This window comes from Lagenorhynchus albirostris, chromosome 11 (genome assembly GCF_949774975.1).
Source record: "Lagenorhynchus albirostris chromosome 11, mLagAlb1.1, whole genome shotgun sequence".
Classification (NCBI taxonomy): Eukaryota; Metazoa; Chordata; class Mammalia; order Artiodactyla; family Delphinidae; genus Lagenorhynchus; species Lagenorhynchus albirostris.
In genome coordinates this window covers 78,149,018-78,174,737 of record NC_083105.1, presented here as the reverse complement: position 1 = coordinate 78,174,737, position 25,720 = coordinate 78,149,018, and the positions used below count along the sequence as shown (strand labels likewise).

Genomic DNA, 25,720 nt, shown 5'->3' with positions numbered 1-25,720 from the left:
CTTTAATTTTAATTAATTTAAACTTAAATAGTTCATGTGGCTATTTGGCCATATGTTCCTTACTGGATAGTATAGTGTTATAGGATGGGTGGAAAATTCCAAGTGTATCTCTCAGTCATTAGGATCCCCACAGGCTTTTGCCAGACAGGCATAAGACCTAGTATAGCCTGTCTGAGGCCTTATCTAGGTTCCCTTGTGGGCTAACTGAGCACCTGGCTGCCCTCTAGCCTCCTGATCTTAATTCTTTCAACTTCTATGACATCGACCAGTAACAATGTGTATACTTGGTTGTAGCTTAGACATCTGCTTTCAAGTGTTTTGCTTTCTGTTATAGAGTGAAATTTGTCATATTGACATCCTAGAGAACACTGGTCCATTTTCTTGATGATATGTTAATTGGACCTGACAAGTAGAAAATAATAAGCATTCTCTAAGACTTAATAAAGCACATGCACACCAGAGGATGTGAAATAAACCTTTTAAAAAATTCAAGGGCCAGCGACATTAGTTACGTTTTGAGGGCCTGGTAGTAGTCTGGTGCAAATTGCACAAGTTACAGAGAAGAACAAACCTGACTCCATACTGGATCTATTCCTTTACCTCTAACTTTTGTGCTCTGTTGCCTGTGCTTAGTCATGCTGGCTCTGCACCTTTGTCTAAAAGAATGTTGCCTATAACCTGAAATGTACATGATAGCCCATTTTCAAGACTCTGCCTCCCAGGCTTGACCTTTAAAGGTATAATACTTTTCATTTATATGGAGATAGAAAGTTGCAGAAAAGAATAACATTTGTCTTGTTGGAGGTTTACAGGAACATGGTGACCAGACCTATGTGGATAGCTGCAAGAACAAAGGATTATCATGTACCTTCCGGGGTCTGGTCTGCACCAAGAAGTCTGCAACAACCAGCCATACTCCCTCCCCTTTTAATATAAAAGAAGTCTGAATTCTAACTCGGGTAAGATGTTTCTTTGGGACTGTAGTTCACCATCTTCTCGGTCTGCTGGCTTTCTAAATAAAGTTGCTATTCCTTGCCCCAACACTTCATCTCTCAATTTATTGGCCTGTCGTGCAGCAAGCAGTATGAGCTTGGACACCACCACAAAGAGGCATGATATTTGATAGGTCTCTGGATGTGCTGTCCTAAGCAGTTTATATCATAACTCACAGGACTCCAGATCTCTGTGAGGCCCCAGGCAAGAGAAAGTTCCCCAGCAGGCCCAGGCTGTGGTGCAAGCTGCCCTGCCCCTCAGGCCTAGTGGCCCTGCAAGCCCAATGATACAGGGAGTTTCAGTGCTGTCTGTAGCCTCTCACAAACATCTTTTAGGAGAATCCTAGCACAGCCCCCCTAGCACCATGTCCTCCTTTGCTAACACGTGTTCTCCATTAGAGAAGAAGCTCCTAGGTTGCTACTGGGCCCTGTTCTGAGGACACGAATTGACTATGCAACCTGAGCTGCCCAGGAGTACAGAGTTATCTGATTCACAAAGCTCCATGATTGGACTGGTGCAGCAGCATTTCACAGTTAAGTGCAAATAGTATGTACATGACTAGTCCACGCAGGTCTTGAAGGCATAATTAAAACATATAGGCAAGCAGCCCAGCATTCTCTCATACCTGCTCCTTCTGCACTGGCTTTCCCTCAGTCCACACATATGGCCTTATGAGGAGTGAACAGAAGGAAAGAAAGTAGGGTCCTGGTTTACCAATTGGTTTGTACAATATGCTGACTCCAACCAGAAGTATTTTATAGCCCTACTCAGAGATGATACGAAATGACAGTGATGAAGCCAAAGTCATTATAGCCTGCCACTAGGAGCAGGGGAGAATCAATCCTCTAAATCGTTTTTAGTTCCTTATACTCTAACACTTCACAGCCTTTACAAGAGCAAATTCTTGGTTGTAATTAAATGTGAAGCAGACACAAAGTACTGCTTCATTTACCTCTGTAGCAACTATAAACTAGTCCAGACAGACCAAAACCAACGTTAACTACCAGAACATATGTAGAAAATGCCATATCTGGTTTGATAAACCTATTAAGCAAGTGGCAGAGTGGCTGAAGAGCCAGTGTATCTGGTTATTGATTTTGGAAATGGATGCGTAAGTATCCTATGTATGAAGCAGTGTTGATTCATGGACAGTGGCTAATGGGTTGACCTGCTGAATGGAACCTTAGGAAGAACAAGGTTGGAAAATTGGTGAAGTCTGGGGGAAAGTTAAGTGGGGGACCTCTCAGAATGGGCATGTATGACAAATCTGTAACCCATATCAATGCTCATCAGAGGGCATCTGGTGCAGAATAGCCTCTCAATAATCAGATGGACAGTACATTCTGTCCCATGGTAACAGGCAACCTATTTCCCCAGCTGCCTGGTACTTGCTTAACAGGCCCATTTATAAAGTGACATGGCAACAGGAAAGGAGGCTGTGCATGGACTTTTCTTCACTGAGGCTTATCTGGCTTCTGCCTCTGCCAGGTCCTCACGTGTTAAGAGTCAAGGCCATGCTGAGCCCCTGATTGAACACACCGTCCCCCAGGGAACCAGTGAGCCATTTGGAGGCAAATTGATACATTGGACACTTTCCATCATGGAAGGAGCAGCTACTTGTCCTCTCGGGAATAGAAACATGCTCCAGATATGGATTTGCCTTTCCTGCCTAAAATGCTTCTACTGGCACTAAACATTCATTGCAGTTCATATTCCATTCATTCATATTCTACACACATCACCTCAGACCGAGGAATTTGTTTACAGGGAAGGACATAATGAAATGGAATTATACTCACAGAATTCACTAGCATTATCACAAGCCCCAGAAACCCAGAAGCGTCTGGCTTGACAAAGTGGTAGAATGGCTCAGTGACTACATCAGCTAAAAGAAAATTACCTTACAGGATTGGGGTGCTGTTGTACACGATGAATATGTGACTTAAACCATTAGAAATATATGGTGACATCTCCTGCACAGCTAAATACATGAGCCCAGGAACCAAGTGGAGGAGGTTCAGAAAGGTCCTATTCACTTCTCCCCCTTGCTTTTTAAAAATTGAGGTATAATTCACATACACATATAATGTGTACAATTTGGCGATTCAGTGTTTTCACAAAGTTGTGCAACCATAACCACTATCTAATTCCAGAACATGCTCATCACCTCCAAAAGCAACCCCATACCCTTAGCAGTCCTCTCCATTCCCCTCCCCTGAGCCCTAGGTAACCACTAATCTACTTCCTGCCTCCATGGATTTATTTGCCTATTCTGGTTATTTCGTATGAATGAATGAAATGCAATATGTGGCATTTTGCATCTGGTTCCTTTCATTTAGCATGATGCTTTCAAGGTTCATCCATGTTATAGCATGTACCAATACTTCATTCCTTTTTATGGCTGAATAATATTCCATTGTATGGCCTTCTGCTTTCAAAAATAATAATCCACTTAAGGAAAGTTTTCTTTCCATTCTATAATCATTGGGCTCAGAGGGTTTGGAGGTCCCAGTGTCCAGTGAAAAGAATGTTCCACTAGTGAGCACTGACATAGTTCTGTTCATTTAGGAGCAGACACTCCCTCCAACAATTTTGGGTTTCTCATGCTACTTAAACAACAAGCAGAGAAACAGGGGCCACACAAATGGCTGGGAAGTTGATCCTGATTACCAACGGGAAATTAGGTTGCTGCTAACTAATGGGGGAGAGAGGTCAGTTCATGTCCAACTCGTGGAAATGGGGATGAGGGAACAGATTTAAGAAGTGTAGAGGAGGTTGTATCACGAAGACATTGTGATTGATGAGCTCTAGGGATTGAGGACAAGGAAGGACTCATTGTCATTCTTTCTTTGTTTTCTATATCTTGTTCTGTTTGCTTGCTTTCTATCTATTTTTCTTTCTTTTTTGGCTGCTACAGGGCTTGTGAGATCTAAGTTCCCCGACCAGGGATTGAACCCAGGCCCTTGGCAGTGAGAGCGTAGAGTCCTAACCACTGCACCACCAGGGAATTCCCTATCTATTTTTCTATTAGTTACTGGGAGGGGGTGAAAAAATAATTGAAAACAATAGCCAACAATAATTGAGAAATAGCCATATTCTCTCAGTTTTGTCACTTTTGTTCCCATATAACAGTCTGTTTTGAAGCTCTATTATTTTTTTTTAATTTTATTTATTTATTTATTTATTGGCTACGTTGGGTCTTCCTTGCTGCGTGTGGGCTTTCTCTAGTTGCAGCAAGCAGGGGCTACTCTTCGTTGCAGGCTTCTCATTGCGGAGCACGGGCTCTAGGCATGCGGGCTTCAGTAGTCGTGGCACGTGGGCTCAGTAGTTGTGGGTCACGGGCTCTAGAGCGCAGGCTCAATAGTTGCGATGCACGGGCTTAGCTGTTCCGCGGCATGTGGGATCTTCCCAGACCAGGGCTCAAACCTGTGTCCCCTGCATTGGCAGGCGGATTCTAAACCACTGCGCAACCAGGGAAGTCCTGAAACTCTATTATTAAGTACATATATATTTAGGACTGTTAATGTCTTCTTGAATCCTTTTATCATATGAAATATATCTGTCTCTCTACTAATATTCCTTGTTGTGAAGTCTGCCTGTCTGATATACACAGCCAATCCAGCTTTCTTATCACTAGTATTTGCATGGTATAACTTTTTTCATGCTTTTAATTTTAACCTATTTGAGTCTTCACATTTAAAGATTATGTGAACAACATGTAGCAGCATACATTTAAAGATTATGTGAACAACATGTAGCAGCATACATATTTAATATTAATATTGTTCTTTATATATTAAGATATTAATCCTTTATTATACTTGCTGCAGTTATTTTTCTGAACCACATCTCGTTGATCTCTTGTATTCGTGGATTTTATTTATTTATTTATTTATTGGCTGTGCCACGCAGCATGTGGGATCTTAGCTCCCTGCCCAGGGATTGAACCTGCGCCCCCTGCATTGGAAGCACAGAGTCTTAACCACTGGACCGCCAGGGAAGTCCCTGGATTTTAAAAGGAGAATTTTTGAAAGGAAAGTGAAAATAGAGACTACTTGCCTTAATTCTTTGTTCCATGAAATTCTTATCTAGGAAGATAGGACTGCAAAGAATTGATAACTTCACTGCTTACCTTAGGATATGTCGAGCAAGCAGTGTGTCTGGGCAGATCATCCACAGAAATGGCTATCCTATTAAAATAACAGCTTGCTCACCTGGACAGAGAGCTTGCTTCTCTGACACCAGTTTGTTTATCAAAAACTACTCAGAAATCTTCACTTTGCTGTCATAAACTTGGCCCAGTTCCAAACAAGTCTCTGCCTTGAAGGACCATCTTTAAACCACAACTCTAAGCCTTCAAACTCTTGATCCTCAGTAGTCCTACCCTAATCTGCACCCTCGCTCCTGAGTCACAGTTAAGTCAAGGTGGCCTCTCCTCTGCTGCAGTAAAATTATTAAACTCAGCTTGACTGAGTAGATTTCTTTGGTGATCTTATTGGAAGTTGAGAAAATTTTGAAAGTAAAATGACTTGCCATTTTTTTCACAATTTTTAGGTAAATAAAATTCTCTGTCAAATATAGAATCTATAATCATTCCTACTTTTATATCCTACTTTCATTTCTTCCTACTGCTCACTTATCTAAATCAGATTAAAATGACAACACTTGGGGAATTCCCTGGAAGCCCAGTGGTTAGAACTCCACACTTTCACTGCTGAGGTCCAGGGTTCAATCCCTGGTTGGGTAACTAAGATCCCGCAAGTGTTGCGGCCAAAAAAAAAAAAGAAATAAAAAAATAAAACGAGGGGCTTCCCTGGAGACACAGTGGTTAAGAATCCTCCTGCCAACGCAGGAGACACGGATTCAAGCCCTGGTCCAGGAGGATCCCACATGCCGCGGAGCAACTAAGCCCATGCGCCACAACTACTGAGCCTGCACTCTAGAACCCATGAGCCACAACTGCTGAGCCCTGTGCCACAACTACTGAAGCCCGTGCACCTAGAGCCCCTGATCCCAACAAGAGAAGCCACCACAATGAGAAGCCTGCACACCACAGCGAAGAGTAGCCCCACTCTCCACAACCAGAGAAAAGCCCACCTGCAGCAACCAAGATCCAACACAGCCAAAAATGAAATAAATAAAATAAATAAATTTATACAAAAAAATAAAATGATAACACTTGCTTGGCATTTTGAGCCAACCAAAATAATACAAATTTGTTAACATTCTGAACGTCAAATTCTTAACTTGCCCTATAATTATTAGTATGCTCTCAATATAACAAGTAAATATATTTAATCAAGATTAGGACTTGCGGGGCTTCCCTGGTGGCGCAGTGGTTGAGAGTCCGCCTGCCGATGCAGGGGACACGGGTTCGTGCCCCGGTACGGGAAAATCCCACATGCAGCGGAGTGGCTAGGCCCGTGAGCCAGGGCCACTGAGCCTGCGTGTCCGGAGCCTGTGCTCCGCAACGGGAGAGGCCACAACAGTGAGAGGCCCGCGTACAGCAAAAAAAAAAAAAGATTAGGACTTGCGGGATTTCCCTCGTGGCACAGTGGTGAGGAATCCGATTGCCAGTGCAGGGGACATGGGTTCGAGCCCTGGTCTGGGAAGATCCCACATGCCACAGAACAGCTAAACCCGTGCTCCACAACTACTGAGCCTGTGTGCCATAACTGCTGAAGCCCATGTGCCTAGAGCCCATGCTCTGCAGCAAAGAGAAGCCACTGCAATGAGAAGCCCGCACACCACAAGGAAGAGTATCCCCTCTTGCTGCAATTAAAGAGAAAGCCCGTGTGCAGCAACGAAGACCCAATGCAGCTAAAAATAAATAAATAAATTAATTAATTAATTTTAAAAAAGATTAGGACTTGCATCTTTGAATGGAGAAGCTGAACAATTACTTTTACCTCTGTTGTTACATCTACAATATTCCTAGTTACTTTAACTTAATGTGAAAATTTATAGAAAATAGAATATGGTAGGTTTGTTACACTTTGATTCTTCATATCTTCAGAGCAATGTTTTGGCGTGCAAATATGATCATGTCAGCACCCTGTGCATCATTTCTAATGCCTTTCTATTGCTCCAAACATCCTTAGTACAGGTAAAAGGCGCTGCATCCTGTGGCTCCTGCCTAAGTGTCAGTTTTCATGTCTCAGCGTACTCTTCTCTCACTGTTTCCCAACGCCCAAGCTTCCCTCCTTTCTTTGAGCACCCCCAAATTCCTCTAACATTCAAGGCCTTCACATTTGCAGTGCCCTTTCCTGGAACATTTCCCCCTTTCCCTTCTACATTCCTTTTTTCTCCTCTAAGCCTCATCTTTTAGATTTCAGCTTAAATAGCACTTGCTAGGACTCATCCCCAGGCTTCCTAATCTAGGTTAAGTCTTTCTTTTATAATTTTCTTTGGACTCTGCCTTGTCCCTCCTGGCACAAATTTCAGTTGTAAGTTTATGGCTATTTGCATGTTTGTTCCATGTTGTCTTTCCCACTGGGCTCTAAGTTCTTTGAGGCACTTTGTTTACTGTACAGAACAGTGCCTGTCTCAGAGCAGGACTCCATGGATATTTGTGGAGCAGATGAATGAATTTATAAAACTGACTTTTAAACTACTGTTTTTCTTCATAATCATCCTCTCAATATAGGAAAGTGTTAAATAAAGTAACGTGGGACTTCCCTGGTGGTCCAGTGGGTAAGACACCACGCTCCCAATGCAGGGGGCCTGGGTTCAATCCCTGGTCGGGGAACTAGATCCCCCATGCATGCTGCAACTATGAGTTTGCATGCCACAACCAAGAGTCTGCATGCCACACCTAAGAAGTCCTCATGCCGCAACTAAAGATCCTGCAACTAAGACCCAGCATAGCCAAAATAAATTAATTTTAAAAAGAGTTGTTTATTAAAAAAATAATGATAGGACTTCCCTGGTGGCTCAGTGGTTGAGAGTCCGCCTGCCGATGCAGGGGACGTGGGTTCGTGCCCCGGTCTGGGAGGATCCCACATGCCGCGGAGCGGCTGGGCCCGTGAGCCATGGCTGCTGAGCCTGCACGTCCAGAGCCTGTGCTCCGCAACGGGAGAGGCCGCAACAGTGAGAGGCCCGCGTACCGCAAAAAAAAAAAAAAAAAGATAAAATAAAATAACTTATTTTTTTTCCATGCCAAGGTCCTGACAAATTTTAAGACAAATTATAGCTACAGCTTTGCTTCCCAGTGCCTATTTTTATTTATTTAACAAAAACTTATATATAATTTCCAATGTGCAAGGCATTGCCTTAAGTGCTTTACAATTGGGCACTCATTTTGTTGTAATAATAATGCTCTGAGTTAAGTACTATTATTATCGCCCGTTTATTATTTTTATTGTATTAAAAAATTTTTTTATATTCGACTGCACCACTCAGCTGGCAGGTTCTTAGTTCCCTGTCCAGGGATGGAACCTGTGCCCTCGACAGTGAAAGCGCAGAGTCCTAACCACAGGACTGCCAGGGAATTCCTGTTATCGCCCTTTTATAGATTAGGAGAGTGAAGCACCAAGAGGTAGAATACATTGTCCGAGGTCATACAGCTAGTAAATGGCAGAGCTGGGATTTGAACTCAGGGAGGCTGATTCCAGAGTCTGTACTTTTGACCATGATTCCATGCTGTGAAGAATAGTGCTTGGCACACAGTAGGTGCTCAATGAATGCTTGTTGGATGAAAAGTGTTTTTCTGTAATCTTTCTTTGCCCAGGTGCTTTCAAGGCAGAAACTACATCTTTGAATTCTGTATCTCAGTGCCTAACAGGCACAACCTATCAGCTAATTGGAAGGGCAGGATGAAATCACTACTCCCTGACTCTAAATCCTAGATTCTTTAACTCCTACTGAAGTTGGGTTTACAGGCCATTGTGAGGGTGAGTGGCTTTATAGTGCATGAATCAGATTGAAATCTTTGAAAAACAGGTTTAATTTGTCAAATGCTTTTTCTGCATCTATTGAGATAATAATATAATTTTTATCCTTCATTTTGTTAATGTGGTGTATCACATTGATTGATTTGCCAATATTGAACCATTCTTGCATCCCTGGAATAAATACCACTTGATCATAGTATATAAACCTTCTGGTGTATTGTTATACTCAGTTTGCTAATAATTTGTTGAGGATTTTTGAATCTATATTTATCAGGGATATTGGCCTGTAATTTTCTTATTGTCCTTGCTTGCTTTTGGTATCAGGGTAATGTTGGCCTTGTAAAATGAGTTTCGAACTGTTCCCTCTTCTTCAATTTTTTGGAAGAGTTTGAGAAGGATAGGTTTATATCCTTTTTGAATTTGGGGGAGAATTCACCTGTGAAGCTGTCTGGTCCTGGACTTTGTTTTTTGGAAGATTTTTGATTACTGTTTCAATCTCTTTACTAGTGATTGGCCTGTTCAGATTTTCTATTTCTTCATGATTCAGTCTTGGAAGGTTGTATGATTCTAAGAATTTATCCATTTTTCTAGGTTGTCCAGTTTGTTGTCATATAGGTGTTCATGGTATTCTCTTGTAATTCTTTTTTATTTCTGTGATATCAGTTGCAATTTCTCCTCTTTTATTTCTGACTTTATTTATTGGAACCTTCTCTCTCTTTTTTTTTGTTAGTGAGTCTAGCTAAAAGTTTGTCAATCTTATTTATCTTTTCAAAGAACCAGCTCTTAGTTTCATTGATTTTTTTTATTGTCTTTTTAGTTTCTATTTTATTTATTTCTGCTCTGCTTTTTGTATTTCCTTCCCTCTACTAACTTTGGGCTTTGTTTGCTCTTCTTTTTCTAGTTCTTTTAGGTGTAAGGTTAGAGTGTTTATTTGAATTTTTTCTTATTTCTTGAGGTAGGCCTGTATTGCTATAAACTCTCCTTGTAGTACCACTTTTGCTGCATTCCTTAGATTTTGGTATGTCATGTTTTCATTTTCATTTGTCTTCAGATATTTTTTATTTCTCCTTTGGGTTCTATGTTGACTCAATAGTTTTTCAGTAACATGTTGTTTAGTCTCCACATTTGTGATTTTTCCAGCTTTATTCTTGTAGTTGATTTCTAGTTTCAAACCACTGTGGTAGGAAAAGATGCTTGATATGATTTCAATCTTCTTAAATTTATTGAGACTTGTTTTGTTTTCCAACTTATGGTCTATCCTTGAGAATTTTCCATATGCACTTGAGAAGAACTTGTATTCTGATGCTTTTGGTTGGAATGTTCTCTATAATTCTATTAAGTCCATCTAATCTAACGTTTTTTGTTTGTTTGGCTTTTTTGCAGTGCGCGGGCCTCTCACTGTTGTGGCTTCTCCCGTTGCGGAGCACAGGCTCCGGACACGCAGGCTCAGCAGTCATGGCTCACGGGCCCAGCCGCTCCACGGCACGTGGGATCCTCCCGGACCGGGGCACGAACCCGCGTCCCCTGCATCGGCAGGCAGACTCTCAACCACTGCGCCACCAGGGAAGCCCTAATCTAATGTTTTATCTAAGGCCACTGTTTCCTTGTTGACTTTCTGTCTGAATGATCTATCCATTGATGTAACTGGAGTATCAAAGTCCTCCTCTATTATTGTGTTGCTGTCAGTTTCTTCCTTTAGATCTGTTAATAATTGCTTTATATCTTTTTGTGCTCCTATGTTAGGTGCATATATATGAATAATCGTTATGTCTTCTTGATGAGTTGTCCCTTTTATCATTATATAACATCCATCTTTGTCTCTTGTTGCCTTTTTTGGCTTGAAGTCTATTTTGTCTGATATGAGTACGGCTACATCTGCTTTATTTGGCTGCTATTTGCTTGGAGTATCATCTTTTATCCCTTCACTTTTGAGCCTATTTATGTCTTTAGAGCCGAGATGAGTCTTCTGGAGGCAGCGTATAATTGGGTCTTGTTTTTTTAATTCATCAGCCACTTTGTGTCTTTTGATTCATGAATTCAGTCAATTTACATTTAGGGTGATTATTGATAAATGAGAACTTAGTACTGCCATTTTATCTTTTATTTTCTGGTTGCTCTGTATCTCTGTTGTTTCTTTTTTTGTGTGTATTTCTGTCTGCCATTTTATTTTCATGGTTTTCTAGGATGTTTTTCTCAGCTTCCTCTTTTTATATGTTTTGTGTCTCTGCCCTAGACTTAAGTTTTGTAGTTACCATGAGGTTTGTATCAAATGTCTCATAGATAAAATAGTCCTTTTTCTGTTGATAACATGTTATCTTCATTTGTCTATATGAGTTCTGTCCTTTTTCTCTTCCCCTTTTATGTTATTGTTGTCTCAAATTATCCTGTTTTATGTTGTGAGTTTGTTAACAAATTGAAGTAGCTATAGTTATTTTTACTGCTTTTTTTCCCCTTTAAACTTTATGCTATAATTATTTAACAACCTATACTGATATGGAGTTACAATTTTCTGATTCTGACTCTCTCTTTATCAACTCAAAGTTTTGTGTACTTTTGCCTTTTTCTTTCAGGTGAAAGAGCTCTTTTCAACATTTCTTGTAAGGCACAACTAGTGTTGATGAACTCCCTCAGCTTTTGTTTGTCTGAGAAAGGCTTTATTTCTCCTTATCTGAAGGATAACTGCTGGATAGAGTATTCTTTTTTTTTTAATAAATTTATTTTATTTATTTATTTTGTCTGTATTGGGTCTTCGTTGCTGCGTGTGGGCTTTCTCTAGTTGCAGCGAGCAGGGACTACTCTTTGTGCGGTGTGTGGGCTTCTCATTGCGGTGGCTTCTCTTGTTGCAGAGCATGGACTCTAGGCACACAGGCTCAGTAGTTGTGGCGCACAGGTTTAGTTGCTGCACAGCATGTGGGATCTTCCCGGACCAGGGCTTGAACCCATGTCCCTTGCATTGGCAGGTGTATTCTTAACCACTGCACCACCAGGGAAGCCCTGGATAGAGTATTCTTTGCTGACAGTTTTTATCTTTCAATTTTTTTAAAAAAAATGTTTATTTATTTATGTATTTATTTAGCTTCACCAGGTCTTGGTTGTGGCACATGGGATCTTTAGTTGTGGCATGCAGGCTCTTAGTTGAGGTTAGCAGGATCTAGTTCCCTAACCAGGGATCGAATCCAGGCCCCCTGCATTGGGAGCACAGAGTCCCAACCACTGGACCACCAGGGAAGTCCCTATCTTTCAGTGCTTTGAGTGTGTTATTCTACTCGTGGCATGTAGAGTTTCTGCTGAGAAATCTGCTGACAGCCTAATGTTTTGTTTGTTTGCTTTTTGGGTTTTTTTGTAGGTTACCATCTTTTTTTCCTTGGTTTCCTTTAAAATTCTTTCTTTATCGTTGACTTTTGATAGTTTTACTAGAATGTTTCTTTGAGGAGGTCTTTTTGCATTGGGGTAATTAGGTGTTCTCTTAGCTTAGTGGACTTATATATCTGGTTCCTTCCCCAGGTTTGGGAAGTTCTCAGCAATTATTTCTTTAAATAAACTCTGCAACCTTCTCCTTCTGGAATACCCATTATCCTTATGTTGCCTTTCCTAATAGAGTTGGATATTTCTCATAACATTTCTTCATTATTTTTTTAATAAATTTATTTGTTTTATTTATTTATTTTTGGCTGCATTGGGTCTTCGTTGCTGCACGCGGGCTTTCTGTAGTTGCAGCGAGCAGGGGCTACTCTTTGTTGTGTTGTGTGGGCTTCTCGTTGCAGTGGTTTCTCTTGTCGTGGAGCACCAGCTCCAGGCGCACAGGCTTCAGTAGTTGTGGCACGAGGGGTAAGTAGTTGTGGCTTGCGGGCTCTAGCGTGCAGATTCCATAGTTGTGGCGTATGGGCTTAGTTGCTACATGGCATGTGGAATCTTCCCGGACCAGGGCTCAAACCCATGTACCCTGAATTGGCAGGCTGATTCTTAACCACTGCGCCACCAGGGAAGTCCCCTTCATTATTTTTTAGACCTTAGTTCTCTCTCCTCTTCTACCTGTATCATTTCTCAATTTCTGTCTTCAAGCTCACTAATTCTCTCTGCCATATGGTCTGCTATATTTCCAGTGCTTTCTAATGCATTCTTCATCCCAGCTCTAGCATTTCTGTTCAGCTCTTTGTAGAATTTCAACCTTTTTTATAAAGTATTCTTTCTGTTCATTAATTTTATTCCTAAGCTCATTGAACTGCCTTTTTGAATTTTCTGTAGCTCATCAAGTTTCTTCATGATAGCTATATTGAATTCTCTATCAGTTAGATCCCAATATTCTATGAATTTAAGTTTGTTTCTGGCAAATTGTCTCTTTTTTGTGTGATGCTGTGTTACTGTGGTTTTTCATGGTGCTTGATGACTTGCTTCTCTGCTGGCACATTTGAAGTAGTGAATACCTTTCTTCTTTAGGTAAAGCTTTTTTTACATAATACTAACAATACATAGGTTAATAATTAGAGGCCTTTCTTTTGTTTTTCAGTAAGTAGTGCTATAGCATAAGTTTTGGGTTTTCTTAACCTGAGCTGCTTCTGGCTATATTTGAGAATCAGCATTTTCCACCCTCCACTGCCTCTGCTAGAGGTATCACAGGCACCTTGTCTTCACTACTTGTGCCCCAAGCATCACTGGTGCCTTACTGCTGTCAGTGTTGCTGCTGTTGCTAGCGTCACCACATGTGGCACTGGGATACTGGGTGCCTCTGCCACATGTAGGGTCACCTGGGTCACAGGCTCTGCCAATGTGGGGAAGGAGAAGTGGGGGGAGCTGGGTCATAGGCATCTCTGCCACATGGGGGTTGTCAGGTTTACAGGCACTGCTGTTTCAGGCAAGGGGGCCAGAGTTGCAGGCGCCTTTGCATCTGGAGGGACAGGGACCCAGGCCCTGCTGCTGCTGCTCAGTTTCCTGTGGTGACAGGTGCTGTCATGGCCGGGGGCTGGTGTCTTGTGCTCCCCCTTCCCTGCTGCTACCAGGTTCTCTGAGTCTGCAGGGTCAGTCACTGTGGTTGGGGGGCTAGGATCACAGGCACTGCCTCCTCTCTTCCCCTGGTTCTGCCTTCACTATGTGTTCCAGTCCACCCACCTTTTGATGTGCAGATGTGTGGAACTCTCCAGTGTCCTGGTGTGTTGGTCAGAGGAACCTTTGTTGAGTTATGAATGTTTTACTGATTGTAGATTGAAGGGGAGAGAAAAAGGAGGGTGTCATGCCACTATGATGCTGATGTCACTCCAAGACTTTATTTTTTAGTAGATTTAAGTTCGCATCAAAACTGATAGGAAAGTGGGCTTCCCTGGTGGTGCAGTGGTTGAGAGTCCGCCTGCCGATGCAGGGGACACGGGTTTGTGCCCCGGTCCGGGAAGATCCCACATGCCGCAGAGCGGCTGGGCCTGTGAGCCATGGCCGCTGAGCCTGCGCCTCCGGAGCCTGTGCTCCGCAATGGGAGAGGCCACAACAGTGAGAGGCCCGCGTACCGCATTAAAAAAAAAAAAATTGATAGGAAGGTACAGAGAGTTCCCATATACCCTCTGCCCACACATGCATAGGCTCTCCCATTGCCAACATCCCCACCAGAGTGGTACATTTGTTACAACTGATGAACCTGCAGTGATATAATAACCCAAAGTCCACAGTTTACCTTAGGGTTCACTCTTGGTGTCGTACATTCTATGGATTTGGACAAACGTATAACGACACATATCCATCGTTACAGTATCATACATAGAATTTTCATTGCCTTTTCCAGAATGTCATAGTTGGAATCATACAGTAGGGATTAGGCTTTTCAGGTTGGCTTCTTTCACTTAATGATATACTTTTAAGATTCCCGCATGTCTTTTTATGGCTTAGTCGCTCTTTTTTCTTTTTTTTTCTTTAAAGCATTGAATAATATCCCATTGTCTGGATGTACCATTTTTTCTGGTGGGGGGCTGCTGCGTTGGGCCTTCATTGATGTCCGCGGGCTTTCTCTAGTTGCAGCAAGCGGGGACTACTCCTCGTTATGGTGCATGGACTTCTCATTGTGGTGGCTTCTCTTGTTGCAGAGCATGGGCTCTAGGCACACGGCCTTCAGTAGTTGCAGCATGCAAGCTCAGTAGCTGTGGCTTGTGGGCTTCAGAGCACAGGCTCAGTAGTTGTGGCGCACGGGCTTAGTTGATCTGCAGCATGTGGGATCTTCCCACACCAGGGATCAAACCCATGTCCCCTGCATTGGCAGGTGGATTCTTAACCACTGTGCCACCAGGGAAGTCCCTGGATGTACCATTATTTATCTATTCACCTACTGAAGGACATGTTTGTTGCTTCTAAGTTTTCACATGAATAAAGCTGCCATAAACATCTGTGTGCAGATTTTCATGTGGACATAAGTTTTCAACTCCTTTGGCTAAATACCAAGGAACATGATTGCTGGATCATATAGTAAGAGTATGTTTAGTTTTGTAAGAAACGTCCAAACTGCCTTCCAAAGTGGCTGTGCCTTGTTGCATTCCTACCAGTAATACATGAGAGTTCCTGTTGCTCCAAAGCCTTTCCAGCATTCGGTGTTGTCAGTATTTTGGATTTGGTCCCTCTAATAGGTGTATAGTGGGATCTCGTTGTTGTTTTAATTTGCATTTCCCTGATGACCTATGATGTGGAGGATCTCTTCATATGCTTATTTGCCTATCTATATCTTCTTTGGTGAAGTGTCTGTTGAGGCCTTTGACCCATTTTGATAAATCAGGTTGTTTGTTTTCTTATTGTGGAGTTTTAAGAGTTCTTTATATATTTTGGATAACATCACTTTATCAGATGTGTCCTTTGCAAACCTTCTCTCCCAGTTTGTGGCTTGTCTTCTCATTCTTTTCATGTTGTCTTTTATAAAGCAGAAGTTTTTAGTTTAAATGCAGTCCTGCTTATCAATTATTTCTTTAATGGATCATGGCTTTGGTGTTGTATCCAAAAAGGTATCACCACAACTAAGGTAACCTAGGTTTTCTCCTGTTATCTTTTAGGAGTTTTATAGTTTTGTGTTTTACATTTAGGTCTATGATCCATTTTGAGTTAATTTTGATGAAGGATATAAGGTCTATATCTAGATTCATTTTTTTTGCAGGTGGATGTCCAGTTGTTCCAGCATCGTTTGTTGAAGAAAGTATCCTTGCTCCATTATATTGACTTTGCTCTTTTCTCAAAGATGACTATATTTATGTGGATCTACTTCTGGTCTCTATTCTGTCCCATTGATCTATTTGTCTGTTCTTTCATTAATATCACACTATTTTGATTATTGTGACTCTATAGTAAATCTTGAATTCAACTAGTGTCAGTCTTCCAACCTTGTTCTTTTTCAATATTGCATTAACTATTCCGGGTCTTTTGCCTGTCCATATAATTTTTAGAGTTAGTTTATTAATATTCACAAAATAGCTTGCTGTGATTTTGATTGGGATCACTTTGAATCTCTAGATCAAGTTGGAAAGAACTGACATCTTGACAATAATGAGTCTTCCTATTCTTGAACATGGAATATTTCTTCATTTATTTAGTTCTTTAATTTTGTCATCAGAGTTTTGTAGTTTCCTCACATAAATCTTGTAAATATTTTGTTAATTTATACCTAAGTATTTAATTTTAGGGGTGCTAAAGTTAATGGTATTGTGTTTTTAATTTCAAATTCCATTTTTCATTTCTGGTATATAGGAACGTGATTGACTTTTGTATACAGGCATACCTCTGATAAAATGCAATAAAGCAAATATCACAATAAAGCGAGTCATGAATTTTTTGGTTTCCTAGTGCATAAAAGTTATGTTTACACTATACTATTGTCTATTAAGTATGCAATAGCATTATGTTTTAAAAAATACGTATTTTAATTTTAAAATACTTTATTGCTAAAAAATGCTAACCATTATCTCAGCCTTCAGCAAGTCATAATATTTTTGCTGGTAGTGGGGTTTGAAATATTGCGAGAATTACCAAAATATGACACAGAGACATGAAGTAAGCAAATAGTGTTTAAAAAATGGTATTGGGCTTCCCTGGTGGCGCAGTGGTTGGGAGTCCGCCTGCCAATGCGAGGGACACGGGTTCAGGCCCTGGTATGGGGGAATCCCACATGCCGCAGAGCAGCTAGGCCCGTGTGTCCCAGCTGCTGGGCCTGTGCTCTGGAGCCTGTGGGCCACAGTTGCCAAAGCCTGTGCACCTGGGGCCCTTGCTCCGCGGCAGGAGAGGCCACTGCAATGAGAAGCCCACGTGCAGCAGCGAAGACTCAATACAACCAAAAATAAATAAATAAAATAAAAAATTTTTTAAAAATGATATCAATAGACTTTGCTTAACACATGGTTGCCACAACCTTCAAGTTGCAAAAAAACAAAACAAAACAAAAAAACCCACAATATCTGCAAAGCACGATAAAACAAAGTACAATAAAATGAGGTGTGGGCTTCCCTGGTGGCGCAGTGGTTAAGAATCCGCCTGCCAATGCAGGGGACACGGGTTCAAGCCCTGGTCCAGGAAGATCCCACATGCTGCGGAGCATCTAAGCCCGTGAGCCACAACTACCGAGCCCACGTGCCGCATCTACTGAAGCCCGTGTGCTCTACAGCCCGTACTCCACAACAAGAGAAGCCACCGCAATGAGAAGCCCGCACACTGCAACGAAGAGTAGCTCCCCCCTCACTGCAACTAGAGAAAGCTCGTGCACAGCAGCAAAGACCCAACACAGCCAAAAATAATAAATAAATTAAAAATAAAAAATGAGGTGTGCCTGTATTAATCTTTGTCCTGCAACTTTGCTATAATTGTTCATTAGTTCCAGGAGATTTTTGGTTGATTCTTTCAGATTTTCTATATAGATGTCATGTGCATGTCATGTGCAAACAAAGACTGTTTTTATTTCTTCTTTACCAAACTATATCTTTTATTTCCTTTACTTGTCTTAATGCATTAGTGAGGACTTCCAGTACAGTGTTGACAAGGAGTGGTGAGAGAGGACATCTTTGCCTTGTTCCTGATCTTGGTGGGCAAGCTTCTAGTTTCCCATGAGAAGTATGATGTTAGCTGTAGGTTTTCTGCAGATATTGTTTAATCAGGTTAAGGAAGTTACCCTCTGTTCATAGTTTATTGACAGTTTTTATCATGAGTGGGTGTTGGATTTTGTCAAATGCGTTTTCTGCATCCATTGACATGATTATGTGACTTTTCTTCTTCAGCCTGTATATGCAATGGATTATATTCGTTGATTTTTTTTTTTTTTTTTTTTTTGGCTGCATTGGGTCTTTGTTGCTCGCACGGGCTTTCGCTAGTTGTGGCGAGCAGGGGCTACTCTTGGTTGTGGTGTGCAGGCTTCTCATTGTGGTGGCTTCTCTTGTTGCAGAGCACTGGCTCTAGGTGTGCAGGCTTCAGTAGTTGTGGTGCAGGCTCAGTAGTTGTGGCGCATGGGCTTTGTTGCTCCGCGGAATGTGGGATCTTCCCAGACCAGGGCTCGAACCTGTGTCCCCTGCATTGGCAGGTGGATTCTTAACCACTGTGCCACCAGGGAAGTCCCTGGGTTTTATTTTTTGATCCACTCTGACAATCTCTGTCTTTTAACTGGTACATTTATACCGTTGGCATTCAAAGTGATTTTTTAAAAAAATTTTTTGGCTGTGCTGCACAGCACGTAGGATCTTAGTTCCCCAACCAGGGACTGAACCCATGCCCCCCGCAGTGGAAGCACAGAGTCTTAATCACTGGACCGCCTGGGAAGTCCCTCAAAAGTGATTATTAACATAGTAGATTAATATCTATCATATTTGTTACTGTTTTCTATGTTTTGCCCTTGTTCTTTGTTCCTTTATTTCTGTCTTTCACTCTTTCTCTGCTTTTTGTCACTTTAATTGAGCTTTTTATGATTCCATTTTCCCTCCTTCCTCTTGCACGCACACATACACTCACACACGTATATGTATAAAAAGAATTTTTTTTTCTTTACCATTTTGAGTGGTTGCCCTAGAGTTAGCAATAAACATTTACAAGTAATCCAAGTCCACTTTCAAATAACCGTATACGTCTTCCTGGGTAGTGTGCATACTTTATTACAATAAAATAATCCTAATTCCTCCCTCCTATCCCTTGTATCATCGCTGTCATTCATTTCACTTATAAAAAGCATACATAGCATATATATATACATATATAAGATATATACATAAGCACACATAATCAAATACATTGCTGCTATTATTTTGAGCCAACTGTTATCTGCTAGATCAATTAAGAATAAGAAAAATAAAAGTTTTTATTTTACTTTCATTTATTCTTTCTTCAATGTTGTTCCTTTCCTAATGTACATCTGAGTTTCTGACCTATACAATTTTCCTTCTCTCTAAAGAACTTCTTTTAATATTTCTTGCATGGCAGGTGTACTGGCAACAGATTCCCTCAATTTTTGTTTGTCTGAGAAAGTCTTCATTTCTTTTTCATTTTTGAAGGATAATTTCACAGGGTACAGAATTCTAGGTTGGTGGTTTTTTTCTCTCAAAGTATTTCATTCCACTATCTTCTTGCTTGCATGTTTTCTGAGAAGTCAGATGTAATTCTTAGCATATTAATTATAGATGTTTTAAATTCCTGGTCTAATAATTCCAACATCCTTGCCATGTTTGGTTCTGATGCTTGCTCTACCTCTTCAAGTTGTGTTTTTTGCCTTTTACCATGCCTTGAAATTTTTTTCTTGATAGCCAGACAGGATGTACCAGGTAAAAAGAACTACTATAAATAGGACTTTAGTAATGTGATGATAAATTGTGAGGGGGATGAGAAGCCTTCCACAGTCCTATGATTAGGTCTCAATCTTAGTGAGCCTATGCCTCTTAACTGTGAACCTCAAACGTGTTTCCCAGCTTTTTCTCCCTACTTAGGTGGGACAGCATGGCTAGAGTGGGTGGGAGTTGGGTATTTTCCTTCTCCCAATTCAATGAGGCTCTGATAATACCCCAGCAAATTAGGTTCTGGTTAACTAGTTTCCCCTGAGGGCAGGCCTTGTTAAGAACAGAGTGCTGTGGTATATTTCAAAATAGTTCCTTTCTCCTCACCCGGCCAGAAGCACTGATATTTTCGCTGATATTTACTGTGAGAACCTGTTTGAGCTCCTGCAGGTATAATTCACAAAAATGTAGTGTTCCTTCTATAACTGAGTCCCCCTGGAGTTTTGGGGGTTTTTTTGTTTTTTTTTTTTGCGGTACGTGGGGCCTCTGACTGTTGTGGCCTCTCCCGTTGCGGAGCACAGGCTCCGGACGCGCAGGCCCAGCGGCCATGGCTCACGGGCCCAGCTGCTCCGCGGCATGTGGGATCTTCCCGGACCGGGTCACGAACCTGCGTTCCTTGCATCGGCAGGCGGACTCTCAACCACTGCGCCACCAGGGAAGCTTCCTCTTGGAGTTTTTAACACTCATGTTTACCCATAATGAGCCTCCAACAATTTGTCAATTGATTTCCTATCCCAGCACTGTTTCCCATGGTGGCTTTCACTTTTGAATCTCTGCTCTGGAAGGCCTGGATTCCATGTACTTGCCAGTCTGTCTCTCCAGTCTTGGGGGCAGCAGTTTGCCCTGTGTCCTTGTCTCTTACAGATCCAAGAAAAGTTGTTGATTTTTCAGTCCATGCAGACTTTTAATTGTTAGGACAGAGTGGCACTAATAACATCCTTACATGTGGAACCAGAAACCAGAAGTTTTCACTACTTTTTCACTTAAAGAGTTAGACTAACTTTAAACAAGGAGGACAAAGGTCCTTTTATCAATGACCATTGATACAAATAGTTATACAAATTATTACACAATTTAATTTATTATACTATTTAACTCACTTGTTTTTTGTTTTGTTTTGGGTTTTTTTTTTGCAGTACGCGGGCCTCTCACTGCTGTGGACTCTCCCGTTGTGGAGCACAGGCTCCGGACGCGCAGGCTCAGCGGCCATGGCTCACTGGCCCAGCCGCTCCACGGCATGTGGGATCTTCCCGGACTGGGGCATGAACTCGTGTCCCCTGCATCGGCAGGTGGACTCTCAACCACTGCACCACCAGGGAAGCCCTAACTCACGTGTTTTTAAGTTAGGAATAAGGAGTATATAATTCTACCCAACAAGTAAGTCAAAGAAAAATATACTCCAAAGAGAAAGCAGTAAGAGTGGAAGAAAAGAAGCATTGAAAAAGGGCACTGACAGATCAAGAAAGAATGAGAAATGAAGAATCAAACAGAAGGGACAGAGATAAAGGATGAATCCCACATACACATACCTAAACACAAGCTGCGGAGACATAAAGCGCCTATACTCAAAAAGAACTACAAGTGTGGATTGTAGCATCATCTAGCTAATTTTATCTTTCAAGGCATAGCTGATGTTCTGGTTTTGTTATGTTTACATATTTAACTTCTCACTTATTCAACTAAAAAATTATTGGACATCTTCTATGTACCCATCACTGTGTTAGGAGTAGGAGGTACAGCAATAAATAAGACGATGACGCTGATCTTAGAGAAGTTACAATTTGGCGGCAGAGACAGGCATTGGTTTTTAAAATTTAAATCACACCACTTTCAACACACACACACACATAGTGGCAATCTGAGGTGATGGATATGTTAATTAGTTTGATTGTTGTAGTAATTTCATAATATATAGATACGTCAAAACATGACTTTGTACAATTTAAATGTATACAATTTTTATGTCAATTATATCTTGATAAAGCTAGAAAAAAATCATGTTATATTTTTAAAACATATTTTACAGGAAAATAAGAAATCCTCAGGACTTCCCTGGTGGCGCAGGGGTTAAGAATCTGCCTGCCAGTGCAGGGGACGCGGGTTCGAGCCCTGGTCTGGAAGATCCCACATGCTCTGGAGCAACTAAACCCGTGTGCCACAACTACTGAGCCCACGTGCAACAATTACTGAAGCCTACACGCCTAGAGCCCATGCTCCGCAACAAGAGAAGCCACTGCAATGAGAAGCCCGTGCACCACAACTAAGAATAGCCCCCACTCACCACAATTAGAGAATGCCAGCCCACAGCAACAAAGACCCAACGCAGCCAAAAATAAATAAAATAAATAAATTAAAAAAAAAAAAGAAATTCTCTATGAGTTCCATTGTACTGTTTTAGATTTAAAACTCCTCTTCCAGAAACAGACTCACAGATACAGAAAACAAACTAGTGGTTATCAGAGGGGAGAGGGGTGGGGGAGGGGCAAAATAGGTGAAGGGGATCAAGAGATACAAAGTAGTAGTTGTAAAGTACATAAATTACAAGGATATAATGTACAGCACAGAGAACATAGACTATATTTTATAATAACTTTGTATGGAGAGTAATTTATAAAAAATATTGAATTACTATGTTGTACAACTAAAAGTAACATCATATTGTAAGTCAACTATATAGTTCAATAAAAAATAAGTAAATAAAACAAATAAACCTTAGATCAAAGAAGAAATTGCAATGGATATGTGGACAAAGAATGTCACTTGCTATATCAGTAAACAAAGGATATTGTGGCCATTGCAGATGCCCCCTTACGGTGCACCCTTAGGGGATTCAGGATGGAGAAAAGCAGGATACTGGCCCTAGATAAGGTGCATATCAAAGGAATAATTTCATTAAGCCCAGGCTCTTGCATCTTCCCATACACAGAAAAGTGCTAAATTATTTAACTTGAGATACCTGGTTTTTCTTTAATTAGCAGTTATCTTTTTTTTAATTGAATTATAGTTGATTTACAATGTTGTGTTAGTTTCAGGTGTACAGCAAAGTGATTCATTTATATATATATTCTTTTTCAGATTTTTTTCCATTATAGGTTATTACAAGATATTGGATATAGTTCCCTGTTCTATACAGTAGGACCTTGTTGTCTATCTCTGCTACACATAGTAGTGTGTAAGCTCAATCTCCTAATTTTTTTTAATAGATCTTTATTGGAGTATAATTGCTTCACAATACTGTGTTAGTTTCTGTTGCACAACAAAGCGAATCAGCCATAAGCATACACATGTCCCCATATCCCCTCCCTCTTGAGCCTCCCTCCCACCCTCCCTATCCCACCCTTCTAGGTCATCACAAAGCCCCAAGCCGATCTCCCTGTGCTATGCTGCTGCTTCCCACCAGCCAACTATTTTACATTTGGTAGTGTATATATGTTGATGCTACTCTCACTTTGCTCCAGCTTCCCCCTCCCACCCCGTGTCCTCAAGTCCATTCTCTATGTCTACATCTTTATTCCTGCCCTCCAACTAGGTTCATCAGTACCATTTATTTATTTAGATTCTATATATATACATTAGCATATGGTATTTGTTTTTCTCTGACTTACTTCACTCTGTATGACAGACTCTAGGTCCATCCACCTCACAACAAATAACTCAATTTCGTTTCTTTTTATGGCTGAGTAATATTCCATTTGTATATATGCGCCACATCTTCTTTAACCATTCATTTGTCGATGGACATTTAGGTTGGTTCCATGTCCTGGCTATTGTAAATAGTACTGCAGTGAACATTGTGGTACACGTCTCTTTTTGAATTACGGTTTTCTCAGGGTATATGCCCAATAGTGGGATTGCTGGGTCATATGGTAGTTCTATTTTTAGTTTTTTAAGGAACCTCCATACTGTTTTCCATAGTGGTTGTATCAATTTACATCCCCACCAACAGTACAGGAGGGTTCCCTTTTCACCACACCTTTTCCAGCATTTATTGTTTCTAGATTTTTTTGATAATGGCTATTCGGATGAGCGTGAAGTGATACCTCATTGTAGTTTTGATTTGCATTTCTCTAATAATTAGTGATGTTGAGCATCTTTTCATGTGCCTCTTGGCCATCTGTATGTCTTTGGTGAAATGTCTATTTAGGTCTTCCACACATTTTTTAATTGCATTGTTTGTTTTTTTGATATTGAGCTCCATGAACTGTTTATCTATTTTGGAGATTAATCCTTTGTCTGTTGTTTCATTTGCAAATGTTTTCTCACATTCTGAGGATTGTCTTTTTGTCTTGTTTATGGTTTCCTTTGCTGTGCAAAAGCTTTGAAGTTTAATTGTCCTAGCAGTTATCTTTTGATGTTTGACTACCTAGGATTTTTTTTGCAAAATTTCCTATGTATCCTGGTTCCTCTCTTACCTCTTTGGAATGGTCTCTCAGAGCTATCTAAGTCTTAAGTCCTCAGTAATACCCCAATTAAAACATAATTCTCAACTTTTAGGGTGTGCATTTTTTTTTCAGTTGACAGATACTAGAAAACATGTTTGAGAGGGGAAAAAACTCTTCTTCTAAAGGCTCTTAATCTTAAAATATGTGTTTAATACTAAAGTCTCAGTACAGTTTTTCAGACATTTAAATGCAAAAACTTTCGTAAAGTAGCAGCATGGGGAAAAATGGCTTAGTTGCTAAACAAAATAAAGTTTGCTTTAGGGAAAGAGCAGTATAGGAAAGTAGACAAAATTTTTTAACTATATTTATTTATTTATTTGGTTGCACCAGGTCAGTTGCGACTTGCGGGCTTCTTAGTTGTGGCATGCAAACTCTTAGTTGTGGCATGAATGTGGGATCTAGTTCCCTGACCAGGGATCGAACCTGGGCCCCCTGCATTGGGAGCACAGAGTCTTATCCACGGTGCCACCAGGGAAGTACCTAGACAACATTTTTGAATAGCTGTCCATTCATATATCTTTTATCTTCCTGATTTGAAAAAAAAAACCAAAACCAAAAGTACAAAGAATAATATAACAAACACTCGTTGGGGAAGTATAATTAGAAACAAAATCTTCCCCCAGCCCAGTAAACTTCTCCATGAAGGTAGTAGAAAAAGAAAACAGTTCTTTTTTTTTTTTCAATTGAGTGAACATTAAACTAAAATGTGATGTGTATCACAGGCAGTGTCCTAAGAGATTGTAAAGACAGAAAGAAATCTCACACTTTTATATAGCCAGGTAGATGCAACCCATCACATACATGTTCTCAAGATAAATGATAACTTGTCCTCAAGAGAGGACAATTTGTCACACACCCTAAGTTCACCTGGAAATTGGAGCGGTCATCCCCCGCTCGCTGCAACTAGAGAAAGCCCGCGCACAGCAACGAAGACCCAGCGCAGCCAAAAATAAAGAAATAAATTAATTTTTTTAAAAAAGAGTGTGTACATATATATATATATGTATAACTGAATCACTTTGCTGTACAGTAGAAATTAACACAACATTGTAAGTCAACTATATTTCAATTAAAAAATAAAAAGTTTACAAAAAAAGAGAACAATAGGTGAAGTGCTTGCAAAGAGGAACTCTCACTGGATCTAATATGACTGTGCTCTGCGTATATGCTGTGCCCAAATCTTGCTCTGAGCTGAGAAAGAAGCTTGACTCTCCCTGCGTGATCCAACCAAAGAAATGTGGTCAAGTCATGTGAAGATTAGTCATGCTCTGAAAGCTGGGCCTAAGTCAGATTCCTGCCAGTGGCTGGCACATTTCCCCTCCCCCCAAGCCTCTGTGCTTCAGAAACTGGAAAGTCCTTATCCTTGGGCACAGAGTGATGTGCAGCAGCAATAAATAGCAATAGGAAGAATATGAGCAACAGGTGTTGGAGACTTGTCAGTTAGCAAGAGAGTGTTACTTTCATATAAGGATGTAATGATGTGGCTCCCCAGGTTAGAAAGATGCCAAAGGCCAAGACTGGAGAGATTGGGTACCTCAACTTCTATCTCCTACAGTGTAACTATGTTCAATAGAATGTGTGCTCCCTGCTACCCTGATCTGTGTATCCTTTAATGCAGCAGTTCTTCCAGTGTAGC

The 25,720-nt window shown here is 40.8% G+C and overlaps 1 long non-coding RNA gene across 1 annotated transcript; it reads left to right on the top strand.

Annotated features, from left to right (window-relative positions):
- The first annotated feature begins 36 nt into the window (after positions 1–36).
- On the top strand, positions 37–22,013 carry LOC132529728 (uncharacterized). The gene is made up of 2 exons (XR_009543556.1): positions 37–959; positions 21,669–22,013. It is a non-coding gene; the product is annotated as an uncharacterized LOC132529728 (long non-coding RNA).
- Positions 22,014–25,720: the final 3,707 nt, after the last annotated feature.